General features: G+C 47.5%; 1 protein-coding gene across 3 annotated transcripts in view; it reads right to left on the minus strand.

Annotated features, from left to right (window-relative positions):
- Positions 1–15611, minus strand: part of PHKA1 (phosphorylase kinase regulatory subunit alpha 1) — a 1293387-nt gene that overhangs the window by 54443 nt on the left and 1223333 nt on the right. The gene's annotated exons all lie outside the window — the stretch shown is intronic.

Raw genomic sequence — 15611 nt, forward strand, 5'->3', positions numbered from 1 at the left:
CTGGTCAGTCCCTAGTACCTAGACAAAAGAAGCCAATGCAGCTGCTGCTGGATACTCGTGCTTTGATATTATGGGGCTGCATGTTTCGGTAAGACACACTTGGAGAGGGAGCTTTCCAGGTAGAAGAGCCATGCGGTCCTATGATGTTGATATACCATCTAGGCACTAAAGCAGGGGTCTCCAAACCGGTCCTGGAGGGCCGGATCCATTCCAGATTTTTTGGATATCCCCATTGAGATACATGTAGTAATTTTAAAAATCTGGCATGGATCCGGCCCTCCAGGACCGGTTTGGAGACCCCTGCACTAAAGTATGGTTAGGCCTTACATTCCTTTATCCACTGTCTATATATGATGACATCTCCCTTTATGATATCTGGCCGTGCTGCGATGCTAACTGTGTTAGGTTTGTGACTCTTGCTGCTGGTTGTGGCTTGTATACTGCGTTTTAGAGCACGATAGTTAAAATAAACATTTTAAATTATAGTCGTGTTTCGGTCAGTTCTTATTGTGGGCATGTACGAGAGGGTGAACAAAAAGGTGTGTCTTCTTACCGCGATTCCTGAGAGATCCGGGAGCGTTGTGTTCTGGGGTGTCCAATCATGTGCTTCTTCATGAGTGTGTAGGCGAGCAAGTGAGACACTATAGCTAGTCGGTCCTGGGTTTGTGGGTACTAAGGTGGTGGGAAGGCTTAGCCCCTATACACCGAGGTCCCATATTTGTGCAGAATCCCTGCAACAGTTGCAAACTCAGGTAACCAACATTGTGGCATATGAGGAAGGAAGGTCTGTGGTAAACACTGATAGCTTTATAGTAAACCAGAACTTCAGGTCCTGCTCAAAACCTCTGCCAATAAGTGTGTGAGAGCAAACTCGAACCAGGGTTGAAAGCTACACACAAAAAGAAAACAAGTTATTTACCTGTAACTACAGTTATCCAGTATTCGTATCTTTCATAGATTCATTTGCCTGAATCATTCCCCGTCGCTGAGATGGGAGTTCCACGGTAAAATACAAAAGTAGTGCCATAAGTAATAAATAGGCCCAAAGAGGCCAAATCTTAGTAGCCTATCTATGTCCTTATAGGAAAAGGACCAAAAATCAGATCCAACTAATCATCTATCTGCACCCTCTAGAACACTCCCAACAGAAGCAGTTCTCCTCAGATTTTCCAAGCACAAGTGGGAAGTAAATATCCCCCAAATCACTGACAACTGGTTCCACAGGGAGGAGGGTGGGTGCATGTGAATCTATGAAAGATACCAATTTCTGGATAACTGAAGTTGCAGGTAAGTAACGTGTTTTCTTATCAAGTATTGGGGTATCTTTCATAGATTCACATACCTGAATCAGAATAGCAAACAGTACCGATATTGTACTGTTGTTTGTGGATGGTGGGAGACATAACATTTAACACTCCCAATATAAATTCAAAATTTTTAAACATTGCAATGACAAAACATAACAGCAATAACTAGACAGAGGATATCCACATGTAAAACATAAATTGAGAGACTTAAAAGCATGAACATAATAATCAGTGCAACAGTAAAGAAAATGAATAATAGACATGCGTTACAGAAATGTAAAGAATCTGACCTTAATTAAAGTGATGACGTAACACAGCTTGTCCACTGCTGCATCCTCCTTTTGTGCAGATTGGAGGCAGTAGTGTTTTGTGAACGTGTGGACATTCTTCCATGACATTCATCCAATGTAACCCCAGCAAACGAAGCTGCAGATGCAGCAACAGTCCTAGTGGATTGTGCTTTAACTTTCACCTTGAGAGGTTAGCTTGCTTTTTCGTGGCAGAAATGACTAGCCGATGCAACCCATCTGGCTATTGTGGCCTTTGTTACAGCAGTTCCTGGTTTCCCTTGACCATAGGCCATTAGTAGTAGATCTGTTTTTCTAATATCCTTTGCCCTTTGAAGTTAGAACTTCAAACATCGTTTTACATCCAATGAATGTAATGTCCTCTCAGCTGGAAAAGATTGATTCGGAAAGAAAGTCTGCAGTATTACTAGTTTGTTCAAGTGAACTGTGTGGGTACCTTTGGAATTAATTTAGGATTTGCTCGCAGGATTACCTAGTTCTGTGTAAAACGCAAGAAAGGTTCTTTGAACGTAAAAGCCTGAATCTCACTAACCCTCCTTGCAGAGGTAAGAGCCAGTAAGAGGGCTACCTTCCATGTGAGGTATTTAAGATCTGCTTTATGGATTGGTTCGAATGGTTGTCTAATCAGTTGTGCTAACACCACATTGAGTTCCCATTCCGGAGGAGGCGAAAGCGAAGGAGGGAAAGTGCTAAAAAGTCCTTTCATGAATTGTAAAGAAGGAAGCTGCAGAGATTTCCTGTACCTGGAAATAGCAACCAGGTGAACCTTGACTGACGAGAAAGTGAGCCCAGACTTGACCAGTGAAAGTAAGTAAGGTCATATCTGTTCAGCAGGAGCTTGAACCGGATGAACTTTATTGGCTTCACACTAACAACAAAATCTCTTCCACTTCAAACTATATGTTTTGATAGTGCTCTCAGCATGAGATTTAGACAGTATGTCTAGACAGTCCTGAGAAAAACTGAGATCCTTGAACTCTAGGCATTGAGGAGCCATGCGTGCAAGTGCAGGGACTGCGGATCCGGATAGACTATCTGACCACTGATCCGTAATAACATGGTCGGTGTCAGATGCAGGCGAATGGATTTGTCTTGTGACAACAGGAGGAGCTCCTGGAACCAATACTGTTTGGGCCAACGGGGTGCGATCAGAATTAGGCGGCAGCCTTCCATTTTCAATTTCTTAAGCACTCTGGGAATTAATGGAATGGGGGAAAAGCGTAGGCATAGATCCCGGACTATCTCATTGAGAGGGCATTTCCCCTTGATCCCAGTTGAGGGAACCTGCTGGCTTAATATCGGCATTTCCTGATCTCCTGCGACGCAAACAGATCTACAGCTGGTTTGCCCCACGTCCGGAAGATCCTGTGCACTTGGGTTTGTTCTAACTCGTGGCAGCCGGATAGAGACCTGCTTAGCGGGTCCGCTAGTGTATTGTGTAGACCAGGGGTCCCCAAACCGGTCCTGGAGGGCCGGATCCATGCCAGATTTTTAAAATAACTACATGTATCTCAATGGAGATATCCAAAAAATCTGGCATGGATCCGGCCCTCCAGGACCGGTTTGGAGACCCCTGGTGTAGACCCTTGACATGCCAGGCCTTCAAGGTAAAAAAAATTGTAAATTGATACTTGTATAGCGCACTACTCACCCGCAAGGGTCTCAAGGCGCTTGTACGAATACCGCTGTGGAACCCGCCCTGGCTTTCCCTGTGAGGTGTCCACTCCTGGGCACCCCCAGGGTGAAGGCCAGGCATCCTTAGCGTTGTGGGGGCCGTTGTGGAGATTAAGCAAGCTATTGCCCAGAGTTGCGGAGTGGGACTCTATGATTAGAATAGGCACCGAGGCGAGAATTATCAGGTCCGTGGAATTTTGAGCCCAAGACCCGCCGAGGTGGGAATTGAACCCTGGTCCCGGGCTAGACCTCTGCATCAGGGTCTGCCGCTCTAACCATTGAGCCACACTTCTCCACTCCAGGTAATTCTGTGTAACGTTGTCCAATCCCAAATTCTTGAGTGTCCTGTGAAAGTGTTATGGACTTTGTTCCTCCTGGTTTGTTTATGTAGTACATGCTGGTCGTAGTGTCGGTACGGACCAGCACTGAGGAACCTGCTATCCTTGAAAGGAAAGCTTGAAGAGACAAGTATATGGCCCAAAGCTCCAGACTGTGGATGTGTTGCTGTTTCTGTAACTGCGACCATCTTCCCTGGATCTGTAAATCCTGCAGATGACCTCCCCATCCTTCCATGGAAGCGTCTGTCGTCAAAACGAAATCTGGGATGTCTTGCAGAAAGGAGAGACCTTGGGCAAGATTTGCTGTTTGCGACCACCAACAGAGTGCTTCCACCATACGTGTGGTTATTTGGATAACATCCTCGAAAGAACCCACTGCCTGCTGCCATTGATTCTGAAATTCCTCTTGAAGAGGTCTCATTCTGAGTTGCGCCAAAGGGATCAAGTTGATCGCCGAGGAGCACATTCCTAGGAGCGATTTGAAAGTTCGAACAGAAACTGATGCCCTTTTTGAAATGTCAGTCGCTAGTTTTTGCAGGCGCAATTGACGTTCCTGAGACAGGAATGCTTTGCACTGGACGGTGTCTAGGGATGCTCTGAGGAAGAGAATGTTCAGAGTAAGAATCAGATTTGATTTGCCCTTGTTTAAAGTGAGCCCCCAGTGAATTGAACAGACGGAGGCAAATTGTTGTAGCACCTTTGGCTTCTTGCTTTGACGGAGCTTTGAGTAGCTAATCGTCGAAGTATGGTATGGGATAACTTGGATCCCCGGGATCGTAAAGTCGCTGCTACTGGTGCTAAACACTTGGTGAAGATCTGTGGGGCTGATTTTAGGCTAATCGGAGGTACTTTGAATTGATAGTGGGTGCCAGCAACTGTGACTCGCAGATATTTTTGGTATTTTGGATGGATAGAGATATGAAAGTCAGAACCCCCAGGATATAGAGGCATGGATTAGCAAATTTAGCGGCACAAAAATGGAAATTTAGCGGCACAAATATGGAAATTTAGCGGCATTTTTGCGGCACTTCATTTTACTCCTAGTCATTAATTTTCAGCCTTATATCAATGGAAACTGTTTTAGCAGAGTATTCCGCTTTGAAATAGGCAACCTGGGATATGGAACAGAAGAAGCAACCCACAGTTGAAGGCTGTTATCCCTTGGAAATGCAATCCACCATTTGCTTTAGTATAGGTTCTGAGAAGCCCATCAAAGATGGCCTGGTAGCATCCCATAGGAAATGGCATTCCAGAACCTACCTTAGAGAAATTGAATATTTGTCTAAGATAACACAATTTCAGCATGGAAGCCACAAATTTATCTACATTTTCTGGTTTCACTCTGTACAAATCAGCAAGTACGTGGGTATCTATGTGTCTTTCCTTATGTTAAGACTTTGGTTTTAGTTTTAACCTCCTAGTGCATTCTTCTGTAGTTTTTTTTAATTATAGCTCAAACTTGACCTAAAGGTATTGACGCTCTTCACATGTGCACCAGTCACACTACACAATTACAACACAAACACATGCAATGTTTATAGGCATAGGGAGATTAAGTGACTTGCCCAGAATCACAGGATCACGAGCCACAATTTCCAAGTGTATTAAAGCAAATCTAACTCAGCAACTGTCTAAAGTGGTTAACATCCTGGAAGATATGCTCTCAGCCCTGTCTGCCAGACAGGGAGGTCTAATACCTCCTCTGACACAAATGCTTCCAGCACACCTGCCCCTATTCCTCCTTGTACCTATATTCCAACCTATGACCTCATTCCGCCACCTAACCCCACTCAAAGCACTCACACTGTCCTAAGTCCACCCGATGGCTTCTGGTGACCCAATTCCTCCCCCTCCTTTAACTATTCCGCATCTCCCTAAATTATCCCAAACCCCTAAACCTCAACATTTCTATAAACATTCCTACCCAGTAGACCAGGCTAAGCCCCCATAAAAGTCTTCAAATCCCCAGCCAGGCCCAAAAAGTAGGACTTTCATATGCTCTAAGTGTATATAATGCCCTAAGAGGGGGGCATTAATACAAAGGTGTGGAGGCAAGCTGAAGTCCTGGAACGAAAATAAAAGACTGTGATAGGACACAGTTTTCCTTCAACACCCCTGGACTTTCAGTTGGATTTTTTTTTCTGCTACCTACATATGCACATCCACACAAAACCACCCAAATCTCCGAAGATAATTTTAAATTACACATTGACCCAAGTCACTTTACTTAAACTCTTACAAAATAAAGATTCCAAAATGCCTATTTACATAAGCCCTCCCTAACAGGCGCACAACACCCATTGGACTTAAAGGGCTTCAGACCCCCTTACCCCGTCGTGTGTGGCAGCCCTGGATGAGACAGCTTCCCGGACACACACACAGCCGCACTCGAACACTTCACAGGTCTTTAAAAGACCATTTGCATGTTAATGAGGCCTCGCTGTTGTTTCACCCCTTCTAAGCGCTCCTGCATCTCCACTCTGCCTATTCCTTAAAGATTCAGCCCCCCCCCCCGAAATGTGGCTCTAGTTGCGCCTCTGTCCCTAATGACCCCTCATAAGCATTTTCCCTGCATTCCTTCAGTTGAATTACGTGGGCACTTGAGTAAAAATCGCGGATTTTTTACAAAAGTGCCGATTTCATGGGCACTTTTGTAAAAAATCGCCAATGCAGCCAATTTCACAACTTAACAAGCATTTACAATGCAATGGTCTCGGCATTATTAAAGGTAGAGCTATTGGCATTGCTCATGACATTTGTTTTCATTTGTTTTAGAACCCCTTGGGCGTGGCAGCGATTCTGCGCCTGTGCGGCCGATTTTAAGAGTGGGCAGGTTCATGATGGCCCCCAGCCGTCATCAGCACACGAGCACCGTGATGCATGACGGCTGGGGGCCGTCATCAGCATGGAAGGGGTTAAAACATTAATAAATGGTATTGTCATTTACAATGGCACTAGGTGAGCATTAGAGAGTAGTAGAGAGTATTCGCAGACACAGAGCCCAACACACACACAGAACCCCACACACACACACAGAGCCCCCCACACACAGAGCCCCCCACACACAGAGCCTGACACAAACATATCCCCACACACAGAGCCCCACACACACAGAGCCCCACACACACAGAGCCCCACACACACACAGCCCCACACACACAGAGCCCCACACACACACAGCCCCCCACACACACAGCCCCACACACACACAGCCCCACACACACACAGCCCCACACACACACAGCCCCACACACACACAGACCCACACACACACAGCCCCACACACACACAGCCCCACACACGCAGAGCCCCACACACGCAGAGCCCCACATACGCAGAGCCTCACACACACAGAGCCCCACACACACACAGAGCCACACACACAGAACAGAGGCCAGAAAAAACGCTCACAACGAGGGAACAGGGGGCAGGACATCAAGCACAACGAGGGGGCAGCAGAGCAAGCACAACCAACGAGGGGGCAGGAGAGCAAGCACAGCCAAGGAGGGGGCAGGAGAGCAAGCACAACCAACGAGGGGGCAGGGGGGCACAGAGGCACAAAAACCGGATCACAAGCAGGGCACAGAGGCACAACAAGCAACAAGGGGGCAGGGGCAAGAGAGCAAGCACAAGCAACGAGGGGGCAGCAAGCACAAGCAACGAGGGGCCAGGGGGGCACAGAGGAACAAAAACCGGATCACAAGCAGGGCACAGAGGCACAACAAGCATCAAGGAGGCATGGGTAGGAGAGCAGGAGAGGACCTTACTGTGTGTATTTCCCTCCTGAGGCGGAAGTCGGGAGGTTGCTGTGTTGTGTTGCCTTGTTTTTACTCACCTTGCACTTTCGCTTGAATAATAAGCCTTTTTAATCGTAATCCCATTCCCCTGCATTTCCCCGCACTCTGGGCCAGTCTCAGCCGAGTCAGGCGCTGAGTCCTTCGGTCCCGGGTGGGCTAATTTTCGTAGCGGCCATCTTGGGTGGGAGGAAGCGCATTGCGCAGTCTAGTTTACAGCATAAAATGGGCACTCTGTGCTAGGCGCGAGACCTTGCTGTGTGTATTTCCCTCCTGAGGTGGAAGCCGGGAGGTTGCTGTGTTGTGTTGCCTTGTTTTTACTCACCTTACACTTTCGCTTGAATAATAAGCGTTTTTAATCGTAATCCCATTCCCCCGCATTTCCCCGCACTCTGGGCCAGTCTCAGCCGAGAGAGGCGCTGAGTCCTTCGGTCCCGGGAGGGCTAATTTTCGTAGCGGCCATCTTGGGTGGGAGGAAGCGCATTGCGCAGTCTAGTTTACAGCATAAAAGGGGACGGGCATGTCTCCGCGCAGCGGACGCGATCAGCGGATGCGCCGTATCTGCGCCTGAGTCCAGCCCATCTGCGCACGTCCGCGCTGAGAACGCGCCACGGGCCAGGCTGGTGGGGCCTCGCTGCCCTCCTTCTGCTGAGCGTGAGTTCTTTACACTCTCCTTCTTGCTAGCTCTTAGACCTCCTCCTAGGCCATGCCATCATACTCTTACTCCTGATGATATATCATCCAACAACTGTAGTTGTAATGCACCCAGACCAGCTCGCACTCGACATCCTAGAAAGTACCGGGCTAGTCTGGAGGTAGCTAAGGTCTCAGATAACCCTGTAAAGGAGGCAGGCTTTCTTATTAATGCCAGGTCACTGGTCAAAAACAATGTAGCATTCAATGATTTTGTATCACAGAGGAAACCCCCCTGTGTCTTAATAACCGAGATCTGGGGTTCGGATTCCTCTGGTCCAGAATTGGTTGATGCCATTCCGGATGGTTATGCCCTGATTAGAATGGACCGAATCGGGCGCAGGGGTGGAGGGCTGGGAATCTTATGTAGACCCTGCTTTATATGTCGCACTGACCCCCTCTCGTCCCGCCAAGATAATTTTGAGGCATTATATTTTTCCATACAGCTTGCCCCCACAGCCTCCTTTTCAGGCATTCTTTGCTATAGGCCCCCTGGCCCCAGGGCCACTTTTTCACATGAAATACTTAAACTGTTATAGCCCTTCATTAATAGGCCCAACCTAACCCTTCTTAGCGATTTTAACTTCCATCTGGAAGTGGTAGATGACAGAGACACAATGTCTTTGGTGGATGGCTTGGCTGCCTGTGGGCTGAGCCAATTGGTTGAAGGACCTACACATCTTGCAGGGCACACGCTCTATGGCATTTTCTTGAATGACACCAGACTGGTGACGGGAACTTCGATTCCTTTATCCTGGTCGGACCATCGTGCAGTACCTCTCCATCTCAACATTACTTCCTGTGCCCCCAATCAAGTGAATAGGAATGTATGGGAAACCAGAAGAAAGTATAGAGAGGTCTCTAACATTGCCCTCGTCCCATTTATGACGGCCGTCAGCTCCCTCTCCTTATCAGACCCCAATGACGCTGCAATTGGTTTGTCCAACGCCTTATCTAACGCGATGGACACCCTAGCGCCGCCTATAAAACATTACTCAGCCAGGAAGAGTTCCTCGTCGCCTTGGTACTCGGACAGTCTAAGGCTTTTGCGGCAGAAGGGCAGACAAAAAGAAAGATCCTGGTATGCACGTCCCGACTCCCCTGGGAAAACTCAACACAAATTGGCACTGATGGAATACAAAAAGGCTATAGCCAATGAAAAAAAGAACTATTTTAGCAACATCACTGCCTTGCTGAAAATCATCGAGAGAGCTCTTTAAAATTATCGAAACTCTGTCAACACCGAAAGTTGCCAACTCTGTTGTTGAGACACAGGAGCTCTGCGATAACATCGCAAGCTTTTTTCACTCTAAAATTGCGGATATCTACAACTCCCTTAAAATCCTTAATTTGGAGCTGGACACTAATTGCGCATCCTTGCCTCCCTTCCCTACTCCCGCCGAAGATGAGGCTTCCAAATTTGCTTCCAGTCCCAGTTTTACGAGCTTTCCTCCTTTGACGCTGGAAGAACTAAATCGCCTTCTAGATGCCACTAAGTCATGCTCGCCCCTGGACCCCTGTCCTCTAAAAATTTTGAAGGTTTGTAGAGAGGCTGTCCCTCTTCTTCTAGAGGTCATGAATATGTGGATTTTCCCCATATCTTGACAAACTGCAGTGGTCAAGCCTCTTCTGAAAAAGGCCTCTTTGGACCCTGAAGCCTTGAAAAACTTCCGACCCATATCATTGCTTCCAGCCCCAGCCAAGATACTTGAGGCCCATCTTAATCGCCATCCGGCCTCCTACTTGGAGAGTGCGAACCTGCTGGATATCTCCCAACATGGGTTTTGTGCTACCATAGTACCGAGTCTGCCCTCACAGTTGTGGTCAATAACATCCGATCTGAGGTCGACAGGGGACAGACCACGCTGTTGGTGCTGCTCGATCTTACGGAAACTTCGATACCCTGTCCCCTTCAATCCTGGTTGACAGGCTGAAGGGGATAGGGGTGGGAGGCAGTGCCCTTAATCTTCTATCCTCCTTTCTCCATCATAGACAGCAGAAAGTAAAGTTGGGTAGTCTGTGCAATGTGGGGTTCGGCAGGGCTCTGCCCTGAGCCCGCTTTTATTTAACATCTATGTAACCCCACTTGCCAAAGTGGTACGATCTTTTGGCTACCAGGTATTGTCATATGCTGACGATACCCAGATTATTGTTTCCACTACTCAGTCAACAAAAGATTCTGCCCTCAAGTTCCGAGCTTGCATGGAGGCAGTCGAGCAATGGATGGTACGGAACTATCTAAAACTAAATGGAGAAAAGACTGAGGTCTTGATTTTTGGAGGAAGTCAAGATATGTGGTCTGGGGATTGGTGGCCCTCATCCTTGGGGGATTGTCCCCACCCGACCCACTCGGCCAGGAATTTGGGCGTACTTATAGATCCGGCCCATTCTTTTGACCTCCAGGTCAACAGAACAGTGTCCACCTGCTGTGCCATCATCCGAACGTTGAAAAAGATTGCCCCATATCTATCGCCTGATGCCCTCAAACAGTCAACAGTTGCCCTAGTTCCCTCCAGGCTTGACTACTGTAATGCGCTCTATGGCGGCAGTAATCAGAAGTCTCTCCATCGCCTCCAGATGGTCCAAAACGCCGCAGCCAGGATGGTCTTGAATCTTCCTAGGCTTGCATCTGCAACTCAGGCGAGGAAAGACCTTCACTGGCTACCAATACAGGCCAGGATCTCTTTCAAGCATATTTGCATGGCCCATAGGGCAGTTTTTGGATCAGGTTCTGAAGGTATTAGGTCCCTTGTTAGCCCCTACATTCCCAGTAGAACTTTCCACTCGTCCTCTAGAAATCTGCTCTCTGTCCCCAGATTTAAAAGGGAGAAGTGGGGGGGAGAGCCTTTTCGACCTTGGCCCCCAAACTTTGGAATTCTCTCCCCCCTGAACTATCCAGGCAACCTCACTGGGGATTTTCCGCAAACTTTTAAAGACCTGGCTCTTTTCCCAGGTCTACTGATTTTATCTTTTTCTGTCTTTCTGAGACTCTATGTTTGTCTGTTTCTGAGACTCTATGTCTGTCTGTCTCCTGCGCCTTGACGCCCTTTGGGCTACGTCAGCGCATTGCAAGACCTCTATTCATTCAGGAGAGCAAGCACAAACAATGAGGGGGCAACAAGCAACGAGGGGGCAGGGGGGCACAGAGGCACAAAAACCGGATCACAAGCAGGGCACAGAGGCACAACAAGCAACAAAGGGGCAGGAGAGCAAGCACAAGCAACAAGGGGCAGCAAGCACGGAGCCCCACACACACAGAGCCACACACACAGAGAACAGAGGCCAGAAAAAAAGCTCACAACGAGGGAACAGGGGGCAGAAAAGCAAGCACAACGAGGGGGCAGGAAAGCAAGCACAACCAACGAGGGGGCAGAAGAGCAAGCACAAGCAACGAGGGGGCAGGGGGGCACAGAGGCACACAAACCGGATCACAAGCAGGGCACAGAGGCACAAAAACCGGATCACTTTCATTACTCACATGACTTTTATCACTTTGAATTTTTATGACTGTTTTTTCACGAGTGTGGTTTGCCAATTTTTAATAAAGCTGCTCCATCATAAACCAAGTTTTTCTTTTTAAGTGCTATTGGTGCCTAGTTTGGGTGGTGTGGGGGTGCGGCAAAAATGGAGGATTGAGGGCTTCCTCATGACAAAGCCTTAAAACAACCTACTTGTAGCAAACGGTTTGAGCATAGATAAGCATAAAAAATGCCAAAAGGCTTTTTAATTTGCAGTGTTGGGCCCATGTATCCCTCCAAATAAATAATGCAGCTCTAGTGGCTTGTGGAACGCAAACGGTAGTCACCTCATAAATTGTCACAGCATTTAAAAAAAAAAATTCCACCTGAAAACATACAAGCATTGGTTTCCCACTCCTGTTATTACGCATTCATGGTGTGTGCTGCTAGGGTGCGTGGTACTTGCCAGGTTAATTAGCACGTGATTGTTTCCTCCCTATAATCCTCTCACAGTGGGAAGAGGGGGTGGGAAAGGGGTTTGAAGGCTCTCCTGTGGGAAAGCGGCTATCCCGAACAGCATCACTCAAAGGTGTCGCCCATACTGCAACACGGGCAGGTCAGGACTGCTGCCCAGGTGCCAAGTGTGCTGTAACTGTGAAAGAACTCAGTCGCGTGAAGTGTGATTTACCTCAGCACCTGTCTAGAAAATCTTTTTGATTTTCCTTTTGGCCAATCCGGCTCAGCTCAGACATCTGTTTGGGCCCAGGAAGGCTGCGCCCCTGGCCTGTTATAGCTGAAGTGATCTATGCACGAGACTGTGTATGGAAGCGCTTGAGGCCCCGCTTATGGATAGTAAACGCTACGATACATGTGTGTGTGTTTGCGTATGTGCGGTCCTGCGGGAACCTGAGAAGTGCATCTAACCCCAGTCATCCAGCTACCTCTGTGAAAGCAGTGTGTGCTGTGTTGGTATTTCTTTTTCACTCTCCACGCTCAAACTGTCTGCTGTCTGGACTCGCGAAAGAAAGGCTCACGCGCAGCAGGTATTTTTATGGGCCCGAGGGTGGCCTTTGCCTGTCTCTGCCTGGTGTCTCTGCAGCACGTCCCACTCTAGTTATATATTAACAGCAGCTTTTATAAGGTTCAATAATAGACTCAACTTAGTTTGGATCTTGACAAACAGTTACGAGTGCCAAGCCTATTCACACTCTTATCTGCCTTGGAAGGATGAAAGTTGCGGTCAGGGTGACTGGATTCGAAACACACTGATTTCTTGGATGGAGGGAGTTGCTGCAAGAGATACTATTCCTGTTTTAGACCAGCGCAGACACAAGCCTCTCTTTTTACCTTAACATGGGTTACAGAAGGGGCCCATTCTTGCAACTGAACCTGCACCTCACACAGACAGCGGTGCATTTCTCCTGGAGCCTTTCACACGCTGAAGCTTGCGCTCTTGTTCTTCTTCCTGGGACGGTTGGGCAAAAATGGCTGCCGCAAAGCACCGAGATTTTCATAACCGCTTCCCCTAACCTCTAATATGTAGGATGTGTCCTTTCTTAAATTACTGCCTGTTTCATATTTACCATAGGAGCGGGTGAGGGTCCACAGGGTGAGAGAGAGGGACGAAAATGAAAACAAAACGGCGAGGGAGGAAACAAGCAAAATGGTGGCAGTAGCTGCAGATAAGCCCCGTCCTTTTCAGACTGGGGGGCGTGTTTTTTAGGTTTGAGTGACGGATGACGTCACAGAAAGTACCTAAAAAACATGCCCCGAATCTGAAAAAGACGGGGCTTAAAGGGAGTGACGCCCCTCTCCTCCAATGGCTGGCCAGCATTTACAAGGCCAGCCAATGGAGAAGAGGGGCGGGTTCAAGCCCCCCTACACTAAGAAACATAAAATCTCGGAGCTCCGCCCACTGCTTACGCAGTGCAACGGAGTCCTCGACCTAAAAAGGACCCCCTTATTTACCAAAACAATAAGGTCACTGCTCCAACATCATTGGGGGCGTGCCACATTCAAACTCTTTCCACTCAATAAAATAGTCTTATTTTTTATGACCTGTAATTCTCTGTATAACATACCCAAGTTCTCTCAAATTCAAATTGTATATACTCACACGAGTTCATAAAAAAAATTCTGAACCCGGTACTGCGTGGGATTGTACTCTCGCACTGCATAAGAAATAATAAACATCTTTGTTTCTTTCTTTTCTCATTTTAAAAGAACAGGAAGTATTTAGACAGTCTGGAACCCACCAGCCTTTTAGTTTTTATCTAAATTCATTCATGACCGAGCCCGAGTGCTGAGCTAACGGGAATATAAACATGAAGGCCGACCATGCTTCGCCTGCTTTGCTTCTACCTGTAACCACCGCTACTGGTTGTCATCATCTTCTATTGCTCAGGCAATGGTATAATTTCTTAATGTGTCTCCAAACGTCCCGTGTAACGTAGGATTTTTTAGTCGTGCCCGAGTGTCAGGTTATTACAAATCTACATATCAGGGCCGACATCACTTAGCCTCTTCTCTTATGAGCCATCGATCAACACTAATGAGTATTGTTGGTTATTTTACCTAAACCGCAGTGTACTTGCTGAATGTATCACCAACATCAATGTCAACGAAAGCAACCAAAAAAGTTTTTTAAGCCACGTAGCGTAATTCGACTAGTATTTGCAAACTAAATCACACTTATGCTGACATTCTCCCGTCTTACTTCCATAGCCGTTCTCACTTACTAGTCACTGTTCTTCTTTTTGTTGTGTCACATCAGTTTATGTGTTATATGTGTATTATCACAGTTTACTTTTCTTTCTCTACCCTCACCACTACTCTTCATCTAAAAAAAAAAAATATTGCCCTCCACCCAGAGTGTTGGTCTGCACCTGGGTGTATGATGCGGCCCAATGATGAAGCATGACACTGCAAAGTGTGTGAGGGCATTATTAAAACAAACATTGTCTTTCCCTTATGTTTAATCACAGACCTTATTGTGAGAAGTTGGCCTGATATGTGATGTCCACTATTCTAGTGGGCACCCTGTATCAGTCCATACAACCCTTATGGTGATGGTTATAAAGTCAACCTTATAGACCAGCTATCCTAGTGGTAGCATGGACAAAGCAGTCTTAGGCTAATACTTCAGAGAGCATGTGAAGCCAATTGTTTTACCAATAATAACCCCTTGAATATCAAATGAAAGGACACCACACAAGGTATATATCAAATATATATGTATTTATTACTAACACAACCCCTCTGCACTCTTTATGAGGTCAGAGTTCGAGATACAGCGCAAGTTACCCAATAAGAATACTATAAGTTGCACAAATACAATTCTGCACTAGGGGCCCGGAGCAACCAGGCAAGCGGTGTGGTTTCGTAAAGATGTCTTCAGGAGGCCCACTAGACAACGGGCTAGCAACCACGAAGACACGTCGAGGAGAAATGCAGGAGCAGGCCCCACGCGGCACTCGTGGAGTGTGGAGGGCTGAGCTTCGGTGCACTTATGGCTCGGGGTTGGGGCTTCTCAAGTCCCAATGCACAATTTCGAGGACGCCTCAGAAGCTGCACAGTTAGCAAGAAGCAGGTACTGCAGGTAGTCCGGTCCCACGTGTCTCGTGTTCGCCACGGGTCTCAGCTTTGCTGTGGATGTGGGTCGGGGTCAGAGAAGTCTGGAAGTCCAGAGGCTGCATCGCTAAGACTTCGGGCTCCGGCGGGAGCGTCGACAAAGCAAACCAGCAAGTCACTGATGGTGCCTGTTTGCACAGGGTGGTCACTCCTTGACACAAGGGAGATTCTTCAGTCTTCTAGTTGCAGTAGAATGTCGAAGGTACAGAGTTTCGTTTCAGAGTTTCAGTTCAGGATAATCTAAAGTCTCTAGACTCAGCTCCTAGCTTTATACCAATCTAGGGGGCTGGATTACCTGCTAGGTCCCTCCTATGGGTGGAACCTGGGAAGGGGGTGGTTACACCCCTTTCCCTTTGTCCAGTTTCGCGCCAGAGCTGGGGCTGGAGTGCCCCAGCAACTGGTTTGAACC

Source organism: Lissotriton vulgaris, chromosome 10 (genome assembly GCF_964263255.1).
Source record: "Lissotriton vulgaris chromosome 10, aLisVul1.2, whole genome shotgun sequence".
Lineage (NCBI taxonomy): Eukaryota > Metazoa > Chordata > Amphibia > Caudata > Salamandridae > Lissotriton > Lissotriton vulgaris.